This window comes from Aptenodytes patagonicus, chromosome 5 (assembly GCF_965638725.1).
Source record: "Aptenodytes patagonicus chromosome 5, bAptPat1.pri.cur, whole genome shotgun sequence".
Taxonomy (NCBI): Eukaryota; Metazoa; Chordata; class Aves; order Sphenisciformes; family Spheniscidae; genus Aptenodytes; species Aptenodytes patagonicus.
The window spans coordinates 36,481,738-36,494,818 of NC_134953.1; positions in this window are offsets into that span (position 1 = coordinate 36,481,738).

Below are 13,081 nucleotides of genomic sequence, written 5' to 3' on the forward strand. Positions count from 1 at the left end.
TTTTCCGTGTCATTCCTCTCCACTGCATCTCCCTCTGTCAGCCTGGCACTTGACAATACGTCATAGAGTGGAATGTTTCATCTCTGCACATTTATTTTTTAAATTGCTAGTCTTGAGTTTTAAAACTGGAAAATGCAAAAATTAAAGTGTTTATGTTCCAAAAATATGCTTTAGTACACGTTTATAACTTTCTCCTCATCTGTGAAAGATCATTATACCACTCCTCTGTATGTGTGAGCTGACATCTCTCTAGAGCAGCAGTGAACCCCGGAGGTGAGGCATGGGGTCGAGTCTTAGAGGCTTTGGGTCTCTTTGTACTTGCCTGCAGAGTGAGGTGACCAAGTCTGGGCCCACAGAGCCGATTTTCTAGGAATCCTTGTGCTGCAGTTACCTCAGTAACAATACCTATCTTTTTAAAAGGCATTGAGACCTGCAGTTAAATAATACCATCATCTCAGAATTCGGATGTTTTAAGGTAATTCAGATTGGTTTTGATTTTGTTTGGGGTGACTGTTTTCATTTTTTATTTTATCTGCATTTTCTGCATCTTAATTTACACCATGATCTTGTGTCAGGGATATGGTAAAAATATTACAGGCACTGGGATAAATCTTTTTCCAGAGGAGGTGGTCCTGGAATGAAGGTCATAAGGTGGTCTTGTGGCATTGATTCATAGACACAGTCAGTTTATACCAGAAATGAACACTATGTTGCAATTCTTCCAGAAATTAAAGAGTAAATAATCATCTCAAAAGACATGATGCAAAGGGGAGGATAAATGGTGTAATATCTATAGGAACTTTGCACCGGCATATAACCTTCGGGAAAAGACACAAGAAAACACTGTAGAAAGATTTAGACATACAACTGAGGCCAGAATCTGAATATGATATTCCTATCCCATCTGGGATAGGAAGAGAGAGAGAGAATGGAACTCAGTTCAGCTGTGTTTAATCATAATTATTCAAAGACTGATACAAAATGGACATCATGGCTTATTGGCAAGACATGGACACTGCAATGATTTAGACTTTCTGTTACTCTTCATACAGAAAAACAAATAAATAGTCTCTTTCCTACCACGGAATGAGAGTGTCTCGTAGGCTAGTCTGCTGGAGATGTTTGCAAGTTATATTGTACTGTATTTTTAGCATTTTAGTATGTTTTCCCTGTGGTTATGAATTTTTTTTTTTTTTGAGAAATTGGCAAAAAAAACCCACCCAAAGAGAAAGCCAAGACCCATTTCCAGTTGTGACTGAGCTAACTTAACTAGCCAACATTTTTCACCTTTTGTTGATGAAAACACACTCAAGTGGCAGTAAAAAGCTTTCAACTGCAAACCTGTAAATGTTGTTGAAAATGGGAATTAAGACTTCTGTACATGTTTTAAAAAACACACACTAGAGACAGTAATTGTTTCCATGGACATAGGATATGATCAGCTTTTACGCTTCTATATTGAAGAAAAAACACTCCAGAGTGATACCTGTATTTTGAAGTGCTTATGAGCAGAAATCTGTCTCCTGGAGCCTCACATTTTGCTGAGTGAAGTCAACAGCAATGTTCTTGTTAATTATAGAATTGCAATATCAAAATTTATACAGCATTTAGCTGCATGTTTAAGGAATACAAGAATTTTAAATCATAACTTAAAAAGACAGTTAGAAATCATAAAATATTGTATATAACCACTCATCACCATATATACCTTCCAAGCAATGACAATTAGAGAACTGTGTTGATAAATGTGCAGAATAAACTATGAAATCTCTTCACGGTATAACAAATGCAGAGTTGTAGCACCAAGATTTTCTTGCCCTGTATGTAAATAGCCTATGTGTAAGTTTCACTAGTGAGTTACTAAGAAACAACAACAAAAAGGATAAGAGTTGCAGTAGGTATAAAGGTAAGTGTTAGAAGAACCAGCTATTGCGGCATGAGAAGGATGTATTATATGTAAATATTGATCACATAAAAACATAAAAATTCAGAGGTAGAACAAAAGATATTCTATATGAATTGTAAAATGCACAAGTTTTATAGTACTGTAAATTGTTTTCAGAGATAATGGAATCAGTTAAGACATACAGATATAAGCACTAATCATCAAATAACTATTGAGAAATAAGTTTTTTCCCTGAACAAAGCTTCACGACATAAAAATATGAGATAATAAAATAACAGACACAGATCATAAAGGATATAAAACTCTGAACCCATGATGAAGCTGAAAAAGAATTTGCAGCATTCTGGAGAGGTAGGGTGAAAAATACAAGGGGAAGAGCAGAATGTCAGAAGGGGACCATGAGGTAGTGTACAGAGGACCAGGTGTAGGTCATTATTTCATGCAGTTGAATGCTAAATGGAATATATTGAAAGGGAATCATTGCAAAATAATAGCAGAGAATTGAAAAAAAAAATCATTGAAGAAAGGATGTTTGGTCAGGGATAGGTTCAGTAAAAAAAAAACAACAGGAAGTCTAAGTAGTTAATATGCTGTTAAAGAGCTTATCAAACTTTGGGGAAATACTGCTTTTAAACAGTCTCTGCTTCTGATATAAAAATGTGCTGTGAAGTGTGTTCAGAAGCTCAAATAAAATTATCACAGAAAAGTGAAAAACCTGTGACTCTGTCCGGCTTATCAAATATGATTCAGACTCCTATGAATCCATATTTTTTGAAAACCAAACTGGATAGTTCTTGGAGAAAAAAAAGACATTATTAAAATCTTCAGATTCCTGTATGCAAAGTGGTGTTCGAATTTTTTGGAGAGAGTATGTCCATCAATTATAAGGCTATTAGGCTGACCTGAGTATCTCTAGTATTCAGACAAACTGCGCAGAACTGACAAATGAGCATGCATTAGTTCTTAATACACAATTTGGAAGAGAGGTTTACTTAAATATCCAAATGTGTGTATTTCTGAACAGCACAAATGATAGAAAAAGAAGAAATGTCTTTCCAGTGACACTCTTCTTGCAGTTATTTGGCACTCCAAACTACAAAAGCATTTGATGTATTTTAAAATGCCTTTAGATAGAAATTACTTTAATAGTGTACTTATTTTGTCAGTATTTGATTATGGATCTACCTAATCTAATGTGGATTTGCAAAGAGGTATCAATGTGTAATCATACTTGTAACAATAATATTCTGAGCTCTTGTTGCAAGTGGTTTGAAAGTTGCTTTAGTTGCATGAACAGATTCTGAATCGGTTGTTGCAAAGCTCTGGGTCTCTGGCAGAACCAAACTCTTCTGTACGTGTTTCCGTGATTAGAAGCAAAATGGGCTGTGCAGATAGTCGGTCTCCTGGCAGTATGAAATAGCTCTTATGAGTGTAAATCATTTCCTTCAGCAACACGCAGATTCTAACAGGGACTGAGAAGCTGGTTTATAAAACAGTATGTCGCCTGCTAATTTCACTTCATCATGCTGTTCCTGAAGAGCACGAATCCTGAGGCACTCTCTGGAAAGCCCAGGAAAAAGATTCCAACTGAGCCTTTTGTCTGGAATTTTATCCCTGAAAATGAGAAGGACCAATGTCTACATATATTTCCAGCCATCTCCATGTGTAGATTACATTTTTGAAAAAATGAAAAGGTAAAGGGAATTTTGAGAAATTAAAATTCAGGAAAATCAAGGCAAACTCTCAAGCCTCATCTTGATGAGGACTATAAAATTTTCAGGTATTTAGTTCAAAAACCAAAAGCAGGCTCAGGAATGGATGTTGTTTAAACAAAACTATATAAAAAGAAATATTATAGTGCTGGTCAAGATCTATCTTCCTATTTTTAATTGGCTTTTCTAGATAAAATTAGAGTAATGACAGAGCACCTAAAAAGCTCTATTTTTTAGTAAAGACAAGTAATCAAGATACTTATAATGCCAACACCACCTATTCCCCCAAAAGAAGTTTGAAATTGCCCTTATTTCCCCAGATAAACTACACCCAAAAAGAAAAGTATATCATATCTCTGGCTGCCTTCAGCAAATTGCCTTGAAATATGCTTTACTGGTTCAGCAATACTGTGACTTTATCTCTTTTTCATTAACTATTTTTTCTCTTGATATCTTTTGATATGTTTGTTATGATATGCAGTATGTCACTGCTATTTTAGAAGAGTCACAGAAATCTCTTTGTGGTTGTTGTAAGGAAGTTTAAACCCCTAAAGACTCTGTGACCAAATAAGGTCACACCAGCACTTACGGTGCTGATCAAATGCACTTTTTACATCCTCATCCAAATCTCAAGCATTGTATCAGAGTTCCTTCAAAAGAGCAGGAGGATGGAAGTTCTTTTGGAAACTTTTGCACTGCATGTCTACAGTACAAAAAAATCTTTTTAAAGCAACATCAGAAATAAAAAATGCTAGTCTTCACTATGACTTTTCTATTTTATTATTTTCTCTAGCGAAAACTTTCAACTGACGGTTTCACTGACCTCTTTTAACATCTTATTTCTGCCTAAGAAGCTGATGTATAAGAAAAAATGTAACTGTAATTCTTAAGTCAGCATGTTCCGTTCAGTTTCACTACATGAGAAGAACCTTAAATACGCTCTCCCTTCTGCACCCTTTTTGATCATAATATTAGGATGGGCCTGAAATCCAGCCAGCTTTCCTCTCTTTTGAGGTACAAATCAAAATGAAAACCCACTGTGGAATCTCGTCTTGTAGGCAATGCTCGCATATTTGATATCAGAAAATGGATGATGATACTATTGTTATATTACTGTTTAGGCTACTGATCAGGCTGCTGTTGTAGATGCCATACAGGTTTGGAACAAAAAAACTATAAAAGTTCTATGCAAATTACAAAACAGTAGTTTGAAACAGAAAGTGCAGTGTGTCCAATAGACTGAGCAAAATTCAAGCCAAACTGCTGCCAGGTAATCACTGTAATTTATAAATATGTATTCTACAGATAGAGGGACCAACTCGCTGTGTTGAATAGACGCTGCACAGAACACGCTTTATTCCTGTCCCACCATTGTTCTTTAGCAGTACAACAAGCACTACAAGAGGTTGGAAGACTCGTAGAAAGCTGAAACAGTTTTAGATCAACTAAGCAGCGTTGTTTTCCTTCTTCACAAGTGCTATGCTAGATGCAATACCTTTATTTTGTGTTTAAGAGTTGGAGTTGCAGCTTGTAGGGACCCTAGGAAAATTCCCCAGTGACCCATCCCATGTGCTTTTGTTTACATTGAGGAATGGCAAAGCTTCTCTAGGAGCCTTGAACCCAGAAATGTTTGACCATCGCTGTCAGCATCCCAGCACCCTTCACTTCTTCCAGGGGTAGAAAATGGTGCTACTTGCTCTCTTCAGTGGAGTCATAAAGAATAAAGGAAGAGTGTTTATGGGACTTCTTGAATTGTTGAACATACTGCCAGTGAGTAGCTTGTCTCTAAACCGGTGGGAAATATCCAGTACAAACAGATGGCCAATCTTCATTCAGCTCTATGCTGCATAGCACACAACAGTTTTCTCTCTTTCCTTTTTACAGCATTCTCATTTCAATCAGATTAGTGATGGGGATATTCATAGCAATCTGTGACTGCCTGGGCACTGAGTGGCCATCTTCTGCCACAAGTACCTGGCCTGTTGCTTGGGATGCAGAGATTAATTCTTCCTGTCCTTTGCTGGACTGCACAAGACAGAAAAAGCATCTCCTGCCAATGTTACTGTGTTGGGATTCAGCTTGTGAGGGCACTTCTGAGCAATGAAGGATGGAGAACAGACTATTAGGATATAGCTATTTCCATTTTTATTCCTGAGGACTGTTCTCAGGACAGAATTTGCCTTCCTGATTGCCTTGCAAGAGGATATATGTGTTTGATCAGGTACTTTGCACTGATGTGTAGGGATTAACCCCAGATATGCATTCATGAGAAAGTGTTGAATGCAGAAGTTCATTGTGAATGCAACCCTGTGTGTAGTGCTAAGATTTTTGATTTTTTTCCTCAATAAAAAGCACTGAAAACATTTGATCTTTACTTCTTCCTTTCCCATCCTTCCCTTTCTGGGACCAGCACTATGGCATAATTAGATTCAGGTTTTAGAAGCTTGCTCTACTATATCATACAGTATTCACTTTATGTAGCAGAGTGGACAAAGTGTCTGTACGTGCAATTGGAAACCCACACTAGCTGGTTCGCCTTGACAGCTACAGAATTCTCTTGGGAAAAGGAGAGGCAAAATCAAGTTTCTGCTAGGCTGTTCTCTCAGGTGCAGTCTTAGTGCCCTACCATGACACCCTACCAGCTGGTTCTACCAGCTATCTCTTTTTCAAAACAATTTTCAGATGTTTCCATTCCAAGAAAAAAAAAAACCTCTTGAAAACATGTTTACCAATATTACCAAAGGAAGGAGGATGATTTCAGCTGGATGTAGTCCTTTATTTGTTGTAAATAAATCAGATGTTGGCTACATGAACATCTTGTTTGAGTTCTGTTGTTTATAGCCCAGGCTGACAGTTAACCTTTTAAAAACTTTCAATTAAAACCCAGCTGCAGAAGTCTTTGCTTTCACCAGACTCTGAAAATGTCCTTTTTTTTTTTTTTTCCCCCATAATGTATTGTATACCTCCCTGTGGTCTTTAAATTACCTGGTCATCAAAAAGGCATTTACATTCCTGTTAAAATAAGTGCACTCAGTGGTGCCAACAGAAAGTTATGCATAAGGATATAGTTTATGTATGTAAGTTGCAATCTAAATAAAAATCAGTCACTTCATGTTCCTAGGTTCGTGATATTTATCATCATAAGCAAGTAGCAGATAGAGGCTGGAATGAGGAAATGAGAGGGTAGGGGAGGATATCATTATAACCAATAGAAGACAAATCTCCTAAATGAAAGCAGATTCTTGCAAAATCCCAGGTAAAAGCTGTTGACAGTTTCCTTTGTGTCTCTAAGTGGTGCTGATCTAAAACAGCCCCATAAATTAAGCTGATCAAGAACAGTACATAACAGAATGGACGTTCTGCCAGCTCCTCACTAGTGCCCAGCAGGATCCCATCATTTTCTATAAAAGCAGGTGGGTGAGCCAATTGTGTGCCTAAGGAAGCATCAGCAGGTTACAAGAAATCATTAGTCACCTCTGCAATATACCTGGTAAATTGTTAGTACATTTAAGCAAAGCTGCCCCTCTCAGTACTGTGGTGTAGTCTACAGACAGGTTCAAGGCTCTGTACATAATCAACAGATGCATGTCTGCAATTAGAAAGCAACCATCTCTTCCAGTACCAAGTCAATGTAGAAGAGCTGCAGGAGTGGCTGGAAGCAGGCTGTGCTTCCATTATTTTACTAGGCACCTGCAGCATAACACACCAAGCTGATCTGGCGTGCAGCACATGATCCAGTTCTTTCAAGTCACCCACTGTTTGCTGTATGAAGTCTAAACAGGTTTTAAGTTTTCACGTCAACTGTAGAACAGCAAATTATATCGGATCAAGTGTAATGATACAATGGCAAGGTTGGATGAGGCACTATCTAGGAGAAATTCTATGGTACAAACCTAACTCTTCAAGAAAAAAAAAAAGGTTATCACATTTGAACCACAGCGTGGATTTATATTGAATCAGTATTTTGGCTTATGCAGTGCGTTGCATATTTTTCACCTGATGTTAGGAGCTCTAAAGGTGGTTCATTTATAGTTTTCAGTCATTGCTTGGGTAAAGTAGATTGAAAAAGTGCTGCTATGTCAAGTGGAAAGTCTTCTGAATTAGTCTTGACTATTGTATGCTAGATAAACCTTTATCATTACTCTTTTCAGCTCCATAAACAATCAGATGAATCCCTACTGAGACAGAAATAACACTTTGGTCACCTTTGCTCACACTGAGCAGTGCCTGACTCCACATGGATTTCTCTGGAAATCTGCCCAAAGGGTAAGGCAGTGATTTCTGGCAGACTCGATCCAGAGTGAAGAAATCTGCTGATTATCTTCAGACAGGCAGTAAAGGGATATCTGCACTGTTCTGCTATTGATGTTCATGCTGTGTCTCTGAAGGGCAGCCTCAGTGTATCTCACTGGCATGTTTCATGCTTAAAAAAGTAAAATGCAAACAATACTTTTTTCTTTGTTGTGAGTTATCAAGATCTGACTGAAGCCTGACATCAGAGTTTTAATTTTGGCCTGCAATTGCTTGGAGAAGGAAAAGGGGATGTGAAATTAATCATGAGAAGGGACCAGAATGGGTGATGTTAGTTCTGGTTTCCTCCTCATGCCCTGCATGTGGTATGGTAGGAAAGGAAAATTTGCCAAATATGACACGCTGAGAGCAGTAGCACTCACCAACCGTCAGAAGAAGTATGTTGCTGTTTTCACAGATTGATGCTCTCAGAGACTCTTGTATAGCTAGTAATATGTCATCTTAGGTACACGTTTATGTTGTCAGACAAGCATCCAGGAAGAGCTGTCCATTTTCAGAGCAATTTTCAAGGCTTGTTACATCCTGTGGAATCTGTCTGGTCCATCAGTCAGGCTGTGGGCAAGGGAATAGCGTTATGGAAAACAAGTGTATCAGTTGTTGTCTGTCTCAGTCCGTCTGGTGAAGCATCAAGTGCATAGGAGTACTTGGTCCAAGTAGAGTAGTTGGGGTAATGTGATGCGGAAATTTAGAAAATCTGGGTAGTAAGTGAATACTCTGCTCATTTGACTGCCTGGTCAAAACAAATTTTTACCTGTGACCAGACTGTGTACATGTCCTATTTTATGAGACCTCTTACTGTTTTCCATGCTGGGTAGTCTAACTTCCAGTGTGCCTCTGCATAACCTCCTGCTACTACTTGTCACAACTCAGTAATAGCTCTCAATAACTTTAGTAGCTGGCAGTCCTCTCTAGAAATCCAATGTCATTTATACTGCTTTATTGCACTTTTGCCAAAGTCGGAAGATATCAGATCAAACAAGCCTTGAATCTTGGTGGAGGCAGGAATTGGAATTTTCAAAGCTAAGAGGTTCCCTCAGTATTAAGATGTTTTTATATGGGAGTGGTCTGCTTCCTTCTTATGAAATACATATACTAGAAATGTAGTAAGCATTCAAGTCATACAAATTTTTTTCGACTGCCTTAACAAGAAAGTTATCAGCATTTCTAGTTTATTATATGGAAGCTACATAACAGAAATACTGGCAGTATTCTGCACTTGCACTTAGAATGCAAGTATTATATGAAAGAGGTTTTAAATAGTATTAAATATTTTCTTGTAGAATTTGTAGAATCCAAACTTAATTATTGGAATAATATTCTAAACAGTCAGCTTTCACCCTAATTATCCAGTAGTTCTGTACTCACTCGGCTATGGTGTCACAGCCAAAGAAATAATTGCATGAAATAGAATTAATGTTAAAATATATATATACATACACTGTAAGTTGACAAATGAAAAAAAATGTGACAATGTAGAAAACACTTTAACAAATCTTGTTATTTAATGTTCAATTTAACAATTAAGTGGTCATATATACATTGGATGTGCTGCCACAGTAGATACTATTTAATTTTAGTCCTTTATTCCTTTGGCCTCTTACACAAAAGTTGGCATCACATTTGTTTATGGAAATATTGCAATTTCTAAACTCACATGGTGCCTCCTTCTGGGAGTGCTTGGGAGTGCAGCAAACGCGTGCAGGGAGTTGATTCTTGTGTGATACCAGTTTTTTCTCTTAGCTATATGATGAAGATACAAAAGAGTACTCAAGGAGTAGGTTGGCTGCTTGATGATGGTGACGTGCTGTGGGGAATTGTTTTTAGAGAGTAGTCGGCTGGTGGAGCGCACAGGGCTGAACCCTACCTGTAATGCAGGTCCTGTGTATAAACTTATTTTGGGACTTTCAGTGGAAGTAACTTGGAGAGCACACTGGCTCCCAGTCTTCCTGAAATACCCTGTTCTGTTCAGCCAGCACGGCTCTGAGACAGCTTGCTGGTTGCTTTTGCTGCCTCTGCCCACTACATCTAATTTGCAATTACTCTCTCTTCTGCTTCTCCCATGTCCTTCATTACAAAGCACAGGCCCTAGCTATGGAAGCATCCATGTGGGTCTCCAGTATACAAAAACAGAATTAACATTTCCTCTTCCTTTACAGAGCAAGGAGGTTTTTTATAGAAGAATCAGCTTGATTAGCTCACTGGTTTTCATGCGCTTGTTTGTTTGCATGGTATGAAGGCTTTTTCTATGAATGGGAGGAATGTTTAACATCTGATTTTGCTGAACTGAAAAGATTTCTCGTCTGTATAATTAGCCTTATTTATATGATTAGAGTTTATGCACTAATTGCTTGGGGTTTTTTTAGTTTGTCTTCCCTGTACATAGAATATTCATCAGACAGTTCATGACGGAAAGTCAGAGATTGAACAAGATTTTTGTTTTTCTGTTTTTCGTATCTCTACAGGGAATGCATTTGCCACTGAAGCACTGAATTGTTGAACATTATCTAAACACCACTTAATGTCAGCATATTTTCCTGAGTGACATGATGATGAATTCTGGAGAAAAAATCTTAGTGAAATTTCATCAAATAAATAATCTAATTGTGCCAAGAAATCCCATAATGACCTCAAGACTTAACAACTGCCAAATGTACCACTTAGTATTAGCCACTCTTCTTGAGGTATCAAAATAGTATACGATGAACACTGCAAAAACTGCTTTCTCTAGCACTTTATGTATCTTTTCTAAACTTAGTTCATTGTGTGTAAATGACACTGTCTTTTATAATAGTAGTATGTATTCATGCTCAACATTATCCTTGTCTGTCTCTCTAGCATGATAAAGACTGTGGTGCATCCCATATGCCTTAGAACTTAATCATTCAATTATCCAGTAAAAATTAAAATTATGTGAACATGTTGGTGAGTGAGAGCAATCAGACACCGTTACAAAAAAAGACAGTCCAAACTTGAATGTCATCTAGATAATTTACCAGGCTCAAAGTGTGAAGTATTTAATAATGAGCTTTGTCTTCTTTATAGAGATTTAAAGATTGTATAGATTATCTAAGAACAGCAATGGAATTATGATTATTAGAAATAGCAGAGTAGGGTAATTTCTTCTTAATCCATAAGCAGTCCTGTCAAGCAAAAATATTCACAAGGTTAGCACAGTGGAATCTGTTAAGCTGCTGGTTGTGTTGCTTTCTTCTCTCAGAGGAACTAGTTCTCTAAGGTGTCACCCCTTATAATGCTTTGTTATATACCCTACGAGACCTGCATTGGAGAGGATTAAATAATTCTGGGAAAAGCAGGCAAACTGAAAAGGCTGCTAAAAGTGCAGTGCAGCAGTGTGGTATCTGTGTGTCTGATCCTCTGCTTGTCTGCATGTGGACACATGCTCATTTTCCAAACATGACCTGCTGGGGCAGCAGAAGGGAATACATCATCTACTTGCTATCAAGAAATGGCACATTCCTTTCAACTTTAGCTCAGCTGTGTCCTGACCCTACAAGGCTGTTTGCTCAGATGGGTAGTGTATTAAACAGTGTTAGGAAGCTGAATTCAGTGTAGTTGGTTCCTGACTTGTTAAATAACAATAAACAAATCACTTCTCTGTTCCTTCTATCTGTAAAATGGAAATTACAGAGGAGCATTAAGAACTTTGGGTGAAAAAATCCTGCTCAATCATGTTATTTGTGATGCTGTAACACAGTAGTGAAGGCAGGATTAATGGTCAGGTATGTTAAAGACTTACAGAATTTTCCTAACTGAGGAGTGATAGAAGTAGTTTAGATGCAGTAACTAAAAATCAGTCATTGATACAGCTGTATAGTAATATACAGCTTAGACAGGTGTACTCTTCGCTGGGTAAAAAAACTGGCTGGATGGCTGGACCCAGAGAGTTGTGGTGAATGGAGTTCAATCCAGTTGGTGGCCAGTCACGAGCGGTGTTCCCCAGGGCTCAGTTTTGGGGCCGGTCTTGTTCAATACCTTCATCAATGATCTGGATGAGGGGATCGAGTGCACCCTCAGTAAGTTTGCAGACGACACCAAGTTGGGCGGGAGTGTTGATCTGCTCGAGGGTAGGAAGGCTCTGCAGAGGGACCTGGACAGGCTGGATCGATGGGCCCAGGCCAACTGTATGAGGTTCAACAAGGCCAAGTGCCGGGTCCTGCACTTGGGTCACAACAACCCCATGCAGCGCTACAGGCTTGGGGAAGAGTGGCTGGAAAGCTGCCCAGCAGAGAAGGACCTGGGGGTGCTGTTTGACAGCCGGCTGAACATGAGCCGGCAGTGTGCCCAGGCGGCCAAGAAGGCCAATGGCATCCTGGCCTGTATCAGAAATAGTGTGGCCAGCAGGAGTAGGGAAGTGATCGTGCCCCTGTACTCGGCCCTGGTGAGGCCGCACCTCGAATACTGTGTTCAGTTTTGGGCCCCTCACTACAAGAAGGACGTTGAGGTGCTGGAGCGTGTCCAGAGAAGGGTAACGAAGCTGGTGAGGGGTCTGGAGAACAAGTCTTATGAGGAGCGGCTGAGGGAACTGGGCTTGTTTAGCCTGGAGAAAAGGAGGCTGAGGGGAGACCTCATCGCTCTCTACAACTGCCTGAAAGGAGGTTGTAGCGAGGTGGGTGTTGGTCTCTTCTCCCAAGTAACTAGTGCTAGGATGAGAGGAAATGGCCTCATGTTGTGCCAGGGGAGGTTTAGATTGGACATGAGGAACAATTTATTTCCTGAAAGAGTGGTTAAACATTGGAAGAGGCTGCCCAGGGAAGTGGTTGAGTCCCCATCCCTGGAGGTATTTAAAAGACGTGTAGATGAGGCGCTTAGGGACATGGTTCAGTGGGCATGGTGGTGTTGGGTTGACGGTTGGACCCTATGATCTTAGAGGTCTTTTCCAACCTTAATGATTCTATTCTATTCTATTCTAATGGTAATAAATGCTGTTGTTATAAAATGCATAAATCATATTGCTTCTGTGTTATAGTTTGATTTGCATAGCTATAAGTTCCCTCCCTTATTCCTCAAATAAAAGCCCACCTACTTTGTACACATGCCCCTCTTTTTGTTTAAGATGATGTAACAGAGTTGATCTATTAATATCCTGACTTGTTTTCTACTTAGGTGGTATGATTGCTACCATCCATTACCA